Here is a 15,274-nt window from a genome sequence, read left to right as displayed (position 1 = left end):
TTGGTTTTCCTTATGAAGGAACTCGGGACATATCAAGTCAGACTGGGCTATGGTTGAATTAATTGAATTCTGGCACATTTATCATTCGCGAATGAATGGAATTCATTCATTCATTCATTCATTCATTCATTCATTCATTCATTCATTCATTTTTCGTTCCAGTGCAGTAGGAGTACAGAAGCCCCAAGGGGAAGCCAAGAGCTTAGTAGTGACCTTCTTTGGCCATATGCTTTGATCGCCTGGAGGGACAGCCACCCTGCTTCCATTTTCATGGCTCCCTTTGTTTCCTAAAATGAGTTTTTTTTTTTTGCTTTAGTTGCTTTTATGTGTGTGTGTGTGTGTGTGTGTGTGTGTGTGTGTGTGTGTGTGTAGACAGGGTCTCTCTGTGTGGCCCTGGCTGTCCTGGAACTTGTTCTGCAGAAGAGTCTAGGTTCAAACTCACAGAGATCCACCTGCCTCTCCCTCTTGAGTCCTAAGATTAAAGGCATGTGCTACCATCAACACTAAGCTGCGTTTTTTTTGTCTTTTAATTTATCATCATCATCATCATCACCGTCATCACCACCACCACCACCATCATCATTTGACACAGAGTTTCTCTGTGTAGCCCTGGCTGTCCTGGAACTCTCTCTATAGATCAGGCTGGCCTCGAACTCAGAGACCCACCTGCCCTGCCTCTGGAGTGCTGGGATCAAAGGTGTGCACTACCACTGCCACTCTAAATTTTTTATTTTTATTTATGTTTCTGGGGAGAGGTGTGTGCCTGGCGCCTGTGAGCGCAGATGCCTCTGGAGTCCAGAAGGGGGCGTTCGATCTCTGGAGCTGGAGTTACGGGCACCCCTGAACTGCCTGTCGTGGAGGCTGGGACCCAAACTGTTTTCCAGAGTGGTACACACTCTTAATTGTGGTCTCTTTTCTCCTTTGAAACAGGGTCTCACACTGTAGCCCAGGCTAGACTCAAATCCATTGCAATCCTCCTGTCTCAGCTTCTCAGGTGCTGGGATTACAGACATGAATGACCATGCTTAGCTTCCTTGTGACTTTGACTTAAAATCACTCCGTGGACTCTTGTGTTTTGGCGCGTTGCTGTAGTTTACCGCTCCGAGCGCTGCTTGGTAGTGCTGAGTTGAACGAATACACCACAAATGCTCATCCATTCTCCCCTCCAAAGACTCATGGCGGCTCCTGGTTTTTATTTGTTCTAAACAGCGCTGCTGTGAACCTTCACCCACAAGCTTCCTGTCGTCCATGTATAAGAAGTCCACATTGTCTCTACATCTGAGAGTCCTTTACTCAAAGTCAGCAGCGAGTGCCGCCACAGTCTGGTAATAATGAAGAAGAGCAGGCTGGAGAGACGGCTCAGCGGTTAAGAACATTGGCTGCTCTTGCAGAAGACCAAGGTTCGAGGGCCTGTGTTGGGCAGCTCCCGACCACCTGTAACTCTAGTTCCATGAGATCTGGTGCCCTCTTCTGGCCCCTGTCGGTACTGCATGTATGAACTGCACATAAACTTATGCAGACATAAATATATAAATAAAAATAAAGATTGAAAATTAAACAAGGAACTGGGGAAACGGCTCAGCGGTTAAGAGCACAGGATGCTCTTCCAGAGGTCCTGAGTTCAAATCCCAGCAACCACATGGTGGCTCACAACCATCTGTGATGGGATCTGGTGCCCTCTTGTGGCACACAGGTTACTAGGGCTCTCATATACATAAATACCTCTTTAAAAATAAAATAAAATAAATCTTTTTAAAAATTAGCGAGGAGCCCGATAGCCCTCCCCTTGCAGGACTGTGAAGAATAAACGAGAAGAAATGTGTAGAACATGGGAGGTGCTCAGTTTGGTCATTTTTCCTTACCATCAAGGCCCGGATGCTATCACTGATGTGCTAGGCTGTCCATTGGGCAGGCTACACTAGAATGCTATATTGGTGCTCTTAATAAGACTTTCAACTTACAGGAATGTGGGGATGGCGAATAACATGTGACAATCCAGGTCAAAGCCTTGCCCTGGCATTTACTGGATACTTGGAGTCTCTCTGTCCAGTGCCAGGTAGGAATTCCATGGAGGCATTAGGATACCCATGTGGATTAAATGGGATAAACCAGGGACTGGTGAGAAGGCTCAATGCAGAAAGATGCTCTACGCTTAATGAACTCCAGAGGTCCTGAGTTCAAATCCCAGCACCACATGGTGGCTCACAACCATCTGTAATGGGATCTGATGCCCACTTCTGGTGTGTCTGAAGACAGCTACAGTGTACTTATATATAATAAACAAATCTTTTTTTTTTTAAAAGAAAAGCCTAACTAAGAGAGTGGCTAGACTTCCCCATTGAGACCTCCTATGGGTCTTTCTGGGAACACAATCGGGCCCTCTGACTCAGAATCTCTTGGGATTTGGCTTGGGGACCTGCCTTGTCATGACCTCTGGGTGTGGGAACCTCAGTCCTGAGGATAAGTTTAGATGGCTGTTACTGTCCCTTTTAGTCAAGGTGTCCTGGAGAATCAGTCTGAAAGGCCTTTTCATGTCCCCATTGTCATGCAGAGCACACTGTGACTGGCCTCCTCCCAGACAGTAGCATTGTCTCTACAAGTCATAGATTCCTGCTAGGTCATAGGCCTAGGTGACCTCACAGGAAGAACACCTAGTCACATGGTACATCAGCTATTTGAGAAGAAGCACCTCTAAAGAGGATATGTTTAATACAGTTCGAGGAGTCGCAGTACCACATGGAGAGGAAGCCATGGCCACAGGGGTGTGAGGCAACTGGTCACGGTGAGTCTGCAGACAAGCAGAGAGATGACCACTGGTGCCCAGCTCATGTCCTCTTTTTGATGCCATCTAGGACCTCAGCCAATGACATGGGGTTGTTCACAGTCAGGGAGGGTCTTTCTACCTTGATTAATCTAACTATAAAATGGCTCCCAGACATGCCCAACCGGACAGTCAATATTTACCTTTATGCATCTTTTTTTAAAGGAACAGACTACCTAGGTATGATCATTTGAATGGCACATCATCCGCTCAAGTCTTGGGCTCTCAACTGTTGCTCCAGGTAACAGACCAGTTGCTTGCTGCCTTACTGCCCACACAATGATGGACCATTATGTCAAAACATCCCCTTTCCTCTGTAGGTCGCCTTGGTCAGGGTGTGACCAATATGCTAAGTCAGAGTTTAAGCCCAGCCTTTCCTAACTTTGGCTGTGTCACTGACCTCTGGGTCTTGTGACCATGTTATAGAACAGTCATGGTGACAATGTGTATCTTCCAGGGTAACAAGTGGAAATATAATATGTCCATTCTAGCTGGTTGTCACTGTGGACTAGACACAGCCTGGAGTCGGAGTGGAATCTCAGTTGAGGAATGGCCTAGATAGCGCTGGCCTTTGTGCACACCTATGGGGGACTTCCTTGATTGTTAACTGTTGGAGAAGGGCGTAGCCCACTGTTGGCTGTGCATTTCCTGGGCAGGTGGAACCGGGTTGCATGAGGAATGTCGCTAAGCATGAACCTGTGTGTGAGCCAGGAAGCAGTGTTTCTCCATGGTCCCTGCCTCCAGCTTCTGCCTGAGTTCTTGCCCCAACCTCACTCAGTGGTGCACCGCGACATGAAAGCGTTAGCCAATAGTTTCTTTTAATAGTGGCATTTGTCACAAGAGTAGAAGTGAAACTGGGACAATGGCTTAATAAAAAGGATCAGAAGAATCTTCTGTGCTTAGAAAGTGAAATGTGGGTGTTACCATCTCTTTGATTTTTTTTTTTTTTGTTGTCACGGTCATCGCCATTGCCAGCATCACCATCACCACATCACGATTGATGATATCATCATCATCACCATCACTGTCACCATCACCACTATCACCATCATCATCACCATCATTACTGCCAATCATCAATTATAATTTCATAGTAGCAGAAGTGTGAGCTGGGCACAAGGTTCAGAATGTGAAAGCCACATTTCTCAGCACACCTTGCAACAAGATCTGGTGACATAACTAAGTTCTGGCCAGTAGGAATTGTGTCAGAAGTCAAACTCTTAAGAAGCAAGGAGCAGCAAGCCCTCTCTTTAACATCCACCTGGCTGGAATACGCAGGTGGCTATGGCAGCCATATTGCCTTGAGATGGAAACCAAGTCCTGGAGGCCAGAAGAACCCTGAGGCCCATGGACATGCCACACCAGCCTTGGACCATTCAACCTTCAATGATAAGACCCTTCTTATCGAATACCCTTTATGCCTAGTGAGGTGATGCCTCTTACACTGGATGACACCTCTTACCACTGAACTGCGACCCCAGTTAAACAGATAATTCCTATGTCATATATGGAACAGGTCTATTATTGTTTAGTACCAAATAATGTAGTTGCTAGGTGTAGAAAGAATGAATATTCTACTTGGTGGCTTAAAAAAAAGAATAAGGAAGGATGGACAGAAGGCCTTGTATTGATGGTGTAGATAGAAACATAGGGAGGAGCCAGGCATGGTGGTACATCCTTATAATCTCCCTTGGCAAACCTTTATCTCCAAAAATATATATACTACAATTCATAACATTAGCAGAATTACAGCTATGAAGTAGCAATGAAAATAATGTCATGGCCAGGGGACGCCACAACACGAGGAACTGTATTAAAGGACCGCAGAGTTGGGAAGATGAGATGAGAACCACTGTACTAACCCAAGAACTTCCTACATTTTTATTCAGGGTGGATCTCTTATGTCTGTGTAATTCTGACCGTGGAAGGATATAAGCTACAGAAGAGAGTTTGTTACTGGGGTCTTACTTTGGCTTCCCCTGAGCTCCCTACCACTGTGATCTCTTGGAAGGAATTCAGAGAAAACACACAGAGCATAGGCCAGAAGATGCAGAGCATTTATTACAATGTAAAGTGGATACAACGTAAAGTGGATACAATGTAAAGTGGATACAACGTAAAGTGAATACAACGAAAAGTGGATACAATGTAAAGTGGATACAATGTAAAGTGGAACCCTCTTCAGACTATGATAGACAAAGGCCAAAGGGAACATCTGGTCAACCTAAACCTTTAGCTGGGCTTTCTACTATTTCTTTAAGTCCTTTGCTGCCTTCCTTAGGGATGTTTTCCTGACTAAGTGATAGACATGCCCAATGTGGTAGATTATTCTGGGAGGGGGCAGGGGTATGTCTGTGGTCTTTGTCAGAAACTCCTAGCTGCATAGGATTCTTATAGCCTCCTGTGCAGTCCAAAATGCCCCCACTTCAACTATGACCAGAGAAAGGACTCAGATCTCATCCTTCAGAACAGTAACCAGAAGAGGGCTTTTGTTTTCTCTCCAGACTTTACAAGCCGCTGGCTGTGAGGGAGGAGGTCCGTCTTCAATGACCGCTAAACCTGCTAATATTTAACCAGCTATCTAACAGAATGGAAGGGGGAGTGGGGAGGGCCGGAAGGATGAAAGGGGACGACGAGAGGAAGAGATAAGGAGAGAGTAAATAGTTACTTTCAAGTTAATGGCTAAAGTGGGCAGTTTTTAGTTCAGAGAGACTGTTTCTTTACACCTGATATTTTCCAAGTGGGAACTGATTGAAAGTCTACTTTTGTGCCCTAGAAATGAGGCATGGTTGGGCAGGGAGAAAAAAATAGTGTCTTCTACCAGAGAAGGTGATAAAGGACAAGCTCTGTGACAGTCAGGTGAGTATCAGCAACATAGTCACCTCCAGCCATAACGGAGAAGGCCACGAGGCAGAGGATGTGGCTGAATACAGAACAATTAAGTTACAAGAAGAACTCAGAGCATGGGGGGGCATCCCATGTACTTAGTTCCCTTTCCTGGGGCCACAGGGCAGGGTCATGGCTATACTACGGTGCTGTGACATCATAGGCTGCCAGGTAATGAGTGGCTGGCTGCGAGACACACTAAATAAAGCCGGCCTAGAATAGTCTTTCCGAGTCTCACACTGTCTGTTTCTCTAAAGTACCCTGTCATTTCCTGACCTCATTGCTACCCTGAAGTTTTTGTGTTGTATGAAGCACAGGGGAGGGACAGTTTAGACTCCACGGGGCAGGACAGAGGATAGCAAGCTGCACTTTGTGGTTGCGTGGAATTGCTGTTTGGTTCAAGACAAATGTTTGAACCTGAAAACAGCTCAGTGGGCTTTGCTTCCCTCAGAGCTAGTGGGGTCCTGTGGAATGGAGGTGGGTGGCTCTGAATAGGAGGAGACCCTAGGTTTACAGATATGACTTTCTTTGTTGCCCAATGGGACTAGTCTCATGTTCTCTCTGCTCTGTGGACCACAGGGAGGGAGGTGGTAGAGAGAACAGGAAAGGAGAGAAAAGCTCAGTGCATAAAATGCTTGCCTTACCTTATAAAAATTGAATTTTGAATCCCTGGCACCAATGTGGAACCAGGGTGGTCCTGGCGGCCAGAGTGGGCATGGGATCTATAATCTCAGCACCAGGGAGGTGGAGGGAAGTGGAGGGAAGTGGAGGCAGGTGGATCCTCAGGACAAGCTAGCTAAGTATTAGACTAGCCAAATCACCAAGCTTGAGTTCATAGAGAGACCTTTAATTTTCCTTTCTATTTCAGTGATAAAACACCATGACCAAAGCAATGTACAGGGAAAGGATTTATTTTTGCTCAAAACTCCAGGACTGCCACGGCAGTAAAGCAGGATTTTGAGGGAGTTGACCACATCACATCCATAATCAGTGGGAGACCCATGAATAAATGCTTGCTTGATTTTCTCCTGTCTTCTATAGTTTAGTTTCCCCTGCCTAGGGAATGGCACCGCACATAGTGGACAAGCTTCCCACCTCAATGAACATAATCAAGATAACCTCCAATAGATATGAACACAGGCCAACCTGATCTAGACAGTCTCTTAGGCCCTTCCTAGGTGACTTTAGACTATGTCATTGACAAAACTGATCACTTGTCTCAGTAAATAAAGTGGAGGGGGACCAAGGAAGATACCCAGGATCGACTTCTGGCCTCCACATGTGTCTGATAGATCTATAGATGTATAGTATGTGTCCAAATACCACAAATGTATGCACATACAATAAATGGATTGTATGGAGTGGAGGAAGCCCAGTGTGAAGTCAAAGTGGCCAAAGCCTTTCTGGGTCAAAGTCTAAGTGTTTACAGATGATTAATCAGTGTATACAAAAACTAGCAACTGCAGCTTCCTCTTCCTCATAGATGTTTACAGCCTGAGACTGGGCCCCTGCAGAGACCTCCTGGCTAGACTAGTTAACTAGTTAACTGCACTGGCTACGAGAAACATGCTGAAGTTCTAGGTTCCAACAATAGGATGGACCTCTCCACCAGACTGAGCACATTCAACCTGACTTTAGCCTTCCTTAATGTGCATCTGCGTGTCTGTATGTCTGTCCTCTCTGCGTTTCCTCACCAGCCCCAGTCTGAGTTCCAGGACTCAGGCCAAGAGTGTCAACGGTAAACGGAAGAGAATGTGACCTTGGGTCAGAGCCCTGTGAATGTTGACCGTAAGAATTAGCTGTTTCTAGCAGAACTGTTTTCTTGCATTTGTGTATTTGTGTACACAAGCATTTTATGGGGTTTGGTTGACTAGAGGGGGGGTGCGTGCAAAGACCTTGGAGTCACAGTTCTACAGTGTGGGGAGGCCATTTTCTGTCCCTACTTCACCTCTCCCCCACCTACTCACCCTGTGGCCCCCACTAGAATGCCATTTGACTAGATTCCAGAGGTTGCACGGCAGCAGATCCCAGGGCCTCCTTTGCATATCTCCCTGGGTCCCCTCCCTCAGGTTCTAGACTTCCTGGCTCTGGTGGTTCTGGATGCCTGGTTCCCATCTCCATTTGGTCACTTCCTCTTGCCTGACAGTGTGCCTCATTTTCAGCATTTACATTTGCTTCCCCTTCTGTCCCCCCCCCCAGGGTTTTGCCCTTTCTCCCTTTTTTTCCTATAAGTTCACTGTCTGCTTTCAGTTACTTTCATAATCCCAAACCTCCCAGCCCCTCCCTGTGCTTGGGATCAGCTACTGCTTTTAGTCTCGGGTATCCCCCAGTTGCAAGGCTCTCCTGGGATGATTGTCAGACCAATTTTGGGTCCTCCCAGTATTTTCTTTTCTTTTGAATTGAGACTCGGGAAGGGAGGCCTTTCTCAGAGATACAGAAATCTGGGCCAAGTCAGTGGTTGTGTTTTTATCCCTCAGGGAAGGCTGTGTAGAGGGAAGAGAAAACAGAGCCACAGGACACAAGTAAGAGAGGTCCCGGGGCAGGGCTCTTTCACCTGGTTCCCATTGTCCCCAAGATTCTTCTAAAGCGTGTCCCCGTTTCCTTATGTGTATTCTAGGTGAAAACAGTCCTGGTCATGATGGGCTCCAAGGGAACAAAGGTCCCACTCAGGCTTTGTGATAAGCCAGTGGACAAGGGTACCAGGGACTGAGCTGGGGACCTTGTAAAACAATATGCGCTCCTAACCACTGAGCCATCTCTCCAGCTTCTTCCTTTCCTTTCTTTTCCTTTCCTTTCCTTTCCTTTCCTTTCCTTTCCTTTCCTTTCCTTTCCTTTCCTTTCCTTTCCCTCCCCTCCCCTTCCCTTCCCTTCCCTTCCCTTCCCTTCCTTTCCTTTCCTTTCCTTTCTGTGTTCTCTCTCTCTCTCTCTCTCTCTCCTTTCTTTCTTTCTTCCTTCCTTCCTTCCTTCCTTCCTTCCTTTCTTTCCTTCTCTCTTTTTTTCTTTTTCTCTGTGTAGCCCTGACTGTTCTGGAACTTGCCCTGTAGGCCAGGCTGTCCTCGAACTCACAGAGATCCCCACCTGCCTCTACCTCTTGAGCGCTGAGATTAAAAGTGTGTGCCACTATGCCAGGGCATGTGCAGATTTTCAACTGAATGATCTATTTGTAACGTTTTTATCAGGCACCTTGACTTACAGCCTGAATATCCACTTGAGGGAATGGACTTCCCGGGGACTTGCAGTCACAGCTGACCCCAGGCCTAGGATAGGAAGGTGCCTGTTGACAGCCGAAGCTCAGGCACAGCCCTCTGGTTGGCAGAGTCAGGCATGGAGGCAGAGGCCAAGCTTGAGAAGCCGGACTCCTGTCACTCATTTATGGAAGCTGCCCTCCTTCTCCTTCTCTTCCCCCCCACCCCCAGCTCCTCTCGTCCAACTCTTTTTTTTTTTTTTTTCCGGAGCTGGGGACCGAACCCAGGGCCTTGCGCTTGCTAGGCAAGAGCTCTACCACTGAGCTAGATCCCCAACCCTTCATCCAACTCTTTTATTCTCCTGCCCCTTGCATTCTCCTCTCTCCTGCCCTCCTTTTCTGTCTCTGAGACAGGCTGAGCGGAACTACAGCTAACCACCAGGAAGGAATCGAGAAAATAGAGTGTCTATCCAGCAGGGAGTGACTCAGGCGACGCAGCCAGCCATAAAATACAGAACAGACAGTATGCTCCACCCAGGGAGACGTTGCCAGTAATCCTTCTGGTGACTTGTTCCATCTCTACCAAGGGATGTTCGGAGTGAGCCTCCAGCTTCCTCGGGAGCCCTCCACGGTGCATCCTTTTTTTCTGAATTCCAGATGCTATCACACAGTTGCCCTGCCCTCCACCCACCATCATTTGATACCCAAATGCACTCATATTCTCCCTTTCCCTACTTTCTCTCTCTCTCTCTCCCTCTCTCTGTCTCTGTCTCTCTCTCTCTGTCTCTGTCTCTCTCTGTCTCTGTCTCTCTCTGTCTCTGTCTCCCTCTCTGTCTCTGTCTCCCTCTCTGTCTCTGTCTCTCTCTGTCTCTCTCTGTCTCTGTCTCTCTCTGTCTCTCTCTGTCTCTGTCTCTCTCTCTCTCCCTCTCCCTAAGTGGTCAGTCTGTTTCCCAAGTAGAAGGGGAAAAACGAATTGCTACTTCTATCTGAAACACACGCAGTGAGGAGACTGGCAAAGCACTCGTTGTTGTGTCTGACAGGGCAGTGTCTGGTGATTAAACGTGATTGATGGAGGTCTCTCACCGGGCTGGGAACATGAGTCTCTGGTGATAACAGGGAAAGGGGAACGCTAGCAATCTTGTAAACAAGAATGCTCTACAAGGCGTGTCTGCAGTCCAGCCAAGGGCAGGGCCTGTGGTGGATTCTCAGACTTGCTGTCTCTGCCACGTCTTTCTATCCGAACATCGTTTACCCAGAGAACAAGGCATGGTTCTCCTTGCTGTGAGGAAAGGTTAGTGGGGGTGCCCAGTGGATAAAGCTCTATTGTGTGTCTAGTTTGCTCTCCAGTTGCTGTGATAAACACCATGACCAGAAACAATTTGAGGAGGAAAGGCTTAATTCTGCTTACATTTTCAGGTCACAGGCTCTCCCTGAGGGTAGTCACGGCAGGAACTGAAGCAGATACCGTGGAAGCACTGTTGCTTACTTACTCAGCCGACTGCTGATACAGTTCAGGACCATCTTGCCCAGGGTGAGCTCTCTAGGATCAATCATCAGCCAACAATCATGACAACCCTCCACAGACAGCCACAAGCCAATTTGCTTTGAGCAATCCTCAAGGGAGACTCTTCCTCCGAGATGACTCTTAGATGTGTCAAGTTGAGAATAAAAACTAACCGGGAGGCAGAGGCAGGTGAATCTCTGTGAGTTTCAGGCCAGCCTGGTCTATATAGTGAATTCCAGACTATCCAGGGGTACACAGTGAGACCCTGTTCCAAAGCAGGGATCCTCTTCTCTTGGCCTCCTTGACACTGGGATTCCAAGAGTGAACTGCTGTGCCTGGTTTTTTTTCTGTGCCTGTCGAGGAGGATCAAATTCAGGCCTCATGTTCACACAGCGAGCACCTTACCTAATGTGCCTTCTCTCCAGCCTCGGACATTGCTGTTTCTCCATCTAATTGCCTTGTATTTGTGCTTGTCAATCAACCGACCATGAATCTATTCATGGGCTTTTTACGTGCCATTGATCATTGTGTATCCTCGCTTATAGATTCAGTGGTCATTAATATGCTGTACTCTCTTCTCTAGCGAACCCCAGACGGTCCCAAGCTGCTCTGTGGCTATGGTTCGCTGTTGGTTTATATATACCTTTATGCTTGGTTGAACCCCCACCCCCACCCCACAACAGCCTTCTACCTCACCACATATGGTCCCACCGAGAAACTTCTGTGGGAGTGAACCTGCAGGCTGGACCTGAAAGGAATTGTGCAATGAAGTTTTGGCCGGTTCCTGACGAGGATGACATCATGATTCACTGAGATTCCAACGTTATAAGCTGTTTTCTGTTGTTCTGTTGACCTATAACTGAGTGACCCAACCCTGAATTCAGAGCGCTTGCAGAAAGGTTAGCGGTAGGAGAGCCTGCTCATCCATCTTCCAGGTCCTCGTTCAGCCATAGAACTTGTGAGTGAGCTGGCTAATGGTGTGGGGTGTGAAGGGTATGGGGTCAGCACTGGACTCCAGCTCTGGGGACTGTTGATTCTTCTTCCAGTGTGATCAGCTGCTCCCTCAACAGTATAGCTTTCTCCTGTGCGAAATGGGGATAAGAACTGGTCCTTCTTTCAAGGTGGTTGTCGGGGGCTGGAGAGATGGCTCAGCGGTTAAGAGCACTGACTGCTCTTCCAGGGGTCCTGAGTTCAAATCCCAGCGACTAGATGATGGCTCACAACCATCTGTAATGAGATCCAATGCCCTCTTCTGGTGTGTCTGAAGACAGCTACAGTGTACATTTAGGGAAACAAAAGCTGCTTTAAGGTGATTGTCTGTTGGGGGTGAGATAATAGATAAAATAGCAATCTCTCAGCAAACAGGGGTCCTTGTTATAATCATAACTAATATCACTGCTATTGTATTTAAGATTTGAGACAGTCTCACTATGTGGCCCCAGCTGGCCTGGAACTTGATATTAGACCTAACTGACTTCAAACTCACAGAGATCCACCTGCCTCTGCCCTGGAAGTGACAGGATTAAAAGTGTGTCTTAGTCAGGGTTTGACTGCTGTGAACAGACACCATGATCAAGGTAAGTCTTATAAAGGATATTATTCAATTGGGGCTGGCTTACAGGATCAGAGGTTCCGTCCATTATCATCAAGGTGGGAACATAGCAGCATCCAGACAGGCATGGTGCAGGAGGAGCTGAGAGTTCTACATCTTCATCTGAAGGCTGCTAGCAAAATACTGGATTCCAGGCAGCTAGGATGAGGGTCTTAAAGCCCACACCCACAATGACACGCCTATTCCAACAGGGCTACACCTACTCCAACAGGGTCACACCTTCTAATAGTGCCATTCCCTGGGCTGAGCGTGTACGAACCATCACAAAGTGTGTGAGTACCCTCATCTTACTCTTTTTGAGCCAGTGTCTTGTGTAGTCTAGGCTGGTCTTGAACCCAAGATCTTCCTGTCTCAATCCCCCCAGTGCTGGTTTTATAGGCATGCACTGTTACACCTAGTTGTGTATATATTTGTGTGTGTATGTTGTATTCCAATGTGCTGAATTTTCATATGCTTTCTTGAATTCTCACATACTTTCTGTCCCTGTATGTATGCTCTGTGCATCTGTGAGTTAAAATTTATGTCTGTCTGTCTGTCTGTCTGTATGTATGTATGTACGTATGTGGGTAAAGTACATATGCCGCAGTGTGTTTAGGTCAGAGCACAGCTGTCGAGATTCAGTTCTCTCCTTCTACCACGTGGGTTCTAGGGCTCGAACTCTCAGGTCGTCAGTCTTGGTGACCGACATTTTTACCCACCGAGGTGTCTGGACAACCCTGGTGTGCTTTTTCTACATCCTTCTACATGTGTGTGTTGTGCTGCTGTGTGTCCTGTGGTCTGTGCTAGCTGCCTTTTCTCACTGCTGTGGTGGGATATCTGACAGAAACAACCACGGAGTAGAGGGAAAGGCTTACGTTGGCTCATGGTACGAGAGGGTTCGGTTCCCTATGGAAGGAAGCGCGGAGTTGAGGGCATGAACAGTTGTATCCTATGCAGTCAGGAGGCAGAGCAAGACACTCCGTGAGATGCTCAGCTTGCTCTCTCCTGGGGTCAGGGACCTGAGCTCTTGGGGCGGTGTTGATCACACCTAAGGGAGGTCTTGCCTCTTTGGTTAAACTGCTTGAAACACTATGAGATCTCACTGTGTAGCCTACGATTGACCTTGAAATCTCTCTGTGGCCCCAAGTGGTCTTGAACCCTCAACCCTCCTGCTTTTACCTCCCTAGTTCTGGGACTTCAAGCATGCTCCTTCCACCTAGGTATGATGCCCACAGAGAGAGTGTCTTCTACGTGTCCACCCTGGCTCTTAAACTTCTTATGACATTCAGTTCATCACCATCATCTCCTATCTAAAGACTCCCCTGATCCTCCAGTCCCAGCTGGTCCTGCCCCTCCTCTGGTCTCCATCGCTCTTGTCACAAGGTGTTATGGTCAGCCGCATGTGCCTCTGTCTGCTACTACATGCAAGTCCCACTGGGGCTGCCTGATCCATCATCTTTGTAGCACCCTAGATGTGATCCTGGGCTTCCATTAATATATATTCCACGGACCACAATCAAGCAGTGGCTGAGTGGGGCATGTGATAAAGACCAATCTTCGGGTGCATTTCTATGTCACTTCTTGCTACAGAGCTCAAAATCCAGCCTCAAGATACTTCATGGACAAGTGAGACGGATATAAAAAGACACACTAAATTCGTTCTGTTTTTTGACATGCTCCACTCCGTTGGCGTTCAGTGAGCTATCCAATGAACTCTGGCACCGGAAGAAAGCTCTCTTGACCAAAGTAAAGAACCCCAGAGAGACCTTTATTGGAGAAATTTACAGAAAAATAATCCCAAAATAGATTTCAGATGGAAAAGCGGCTTACAAAAAAATTTCCAGGAAAGCTAAAAGTGAAATAAAGAAGAGCTTCAAAGTGCTAACGATTGAAGTCGATCTGTCCTGGGGCTTACTCATGTCGAACAAAAGGTCCACAGGGTTACCGGGAGGAGACGGTCTGATGACAGAGGCAGAAGGGCTCGGAGAAGTTTGACATGCTATGGTCTCCAGTGTCCTCTGGAGACCTGGTATAGACCAGATGACTGTGGCCTGCCTTTAGTATAGATGTCTTATTTATTTATTATTTATTTATTTATTTATTTATTTATTTATTTATTTATTTATCTTTTTTTTCCCCCAGAGCTGGGGACCAAACCCAGGGCCTTGTGCTTGCTAGGCAAGCGCTCTACCACTGAGCTAAATCCCCAACCCCGGTATAGATGTCTTTAACGCAGAAATGTCTCTGCCTTGAAGGTTCCCTTTTAGCATCCTTCTCACCTGAGGCCAGCCGGTTTCAGTTGGTGTTTCTCGGAGAGGGGATGGGGTCACACGGGGCACTGAAGAAGTAGGAGAGCAAGGAGCAAGTCCCCGGGTCCCCCCACAGGCCATGAGTGTTCCCGCTCTGTTCTTAAGGTTTCTGAGGGTGCCCTGCTCCGGGCTGCTCAGTTCTGTGATCCACCCAAGCAGGCTACAAAGCTGACTTCCGCACCTGCTGAGCCCTGGTTAGAAAGGTCAGGACTTTCTGACGTTATTACTCCCGGTTTTCTGTTTGTTTGCTTTTCCTTCTCTTGTTGATTTTCATTAAGTCTTCCCTAATTAAAATGTCCTCTACTAGGCATCAGGATGCTTGCTGACACCCCTGCTCCTCTCTTGCCTTTGTGACCACAGTGGCAATCTAACTGAAATATTCATTAACAGACTGTACCGTTAGCGTTATATAATGTATGCTACCCTGATCGGGTCAGCAATACTTTGCCAAGATTTGCTAGTGTGGAGGTGTATAAATGGCTCCGTGGTGGAGAACATATTCTGCTGTTCAGTCCCCAGTGGTTCACAGCTGTCTGAAACCTCAACTCTGAGAGAATAAACGCCCTCTTCTGGCCTATGCAGGAACTGCACAAACAATTTTTTAAAAGGGGGGCGGGGTTTGAGATCAAACGTCAAATTTCCAGGCCCGACTGCCCCATGAATCTGAGGACTCAGTGGTATGTAAAAAGAGTGGCTAGTCTGTCTGCGGAAGCTGTGGGCCATTCTTTAGAAATTGGGAGGCCTATGTTAATTATTATGGGAGTCAAAGCCACAAAGTTTCAGTTCGCCTGCCTTCAGTTCTCCTTTTTCTGGGAAGCTGTAGTTTCTACTCCTGAGATGAGGAAGAAACAAAAAAAACCCAACTGCAAGGGAGAAAATCGGGACATGAGAAAGCATCTTGGCCAGCTGCAGGAGCCCCCCAGCCCCAGTTTCGGCAGAGGAAGCAGAGAGGCAAGGTAAGTCTGGTTCTGGGTCAGTG

At 47.3% G+C, this 15,274-nt stretch overlaps 1 long non-coding RNA gene across 2 annotated transcripts; it reads left to right on the top strand.

Moving 5' to 3' along the window:
- The first annotated feature begins 2,665 nt into the window (after positions 1-2,665).
- LOC103693477 (uncharacterized) lies at positions 2,666-13,867 on the top strand. Of its 2 annotated transcripts, XR_015632256.1 has the most exons (5): positions 2,670-2,782; positions 2,987-3,062; positions 10,308-10,422; positions 12,199-12,279; positions 13,207-13,867. It is a non-coding gene; the product is annotated as an uncharacterized LOC103693477 (long non-coding RNA). The 2 variants fall into 2 exon arrangements; XR_015632255.1 differs by lacking the exons at positions 12,199-12,279; positions 13,207-13,867 and having other exon boundaries at positions 2,666-2,782; positions 10,308-10,583.
- Positions 13,868-15,274: the final 1,407 nt, after the last annotated feature.

This window comes from Rattus norvegicus, chromosome 10, assembly GCF_021556685.1.
Source record: "Rattus norvegicus strain SHRSP/BbbUtx chromosome 10, alternate assembly SHRSP_T2T, whole genome shotgun sequence".
Classification (NCBI taxonomy): Eukaryota; Metazoa; Chordata; class Mammalia; order Rodentia; family Muridae; genus Rattus; species Rattus norvegicus.
The sequence above is the reverse complement of the archived record's forward strand: the minus strand, read 5'-3'. Positions and strand labels throughout refer to the sequence as shown.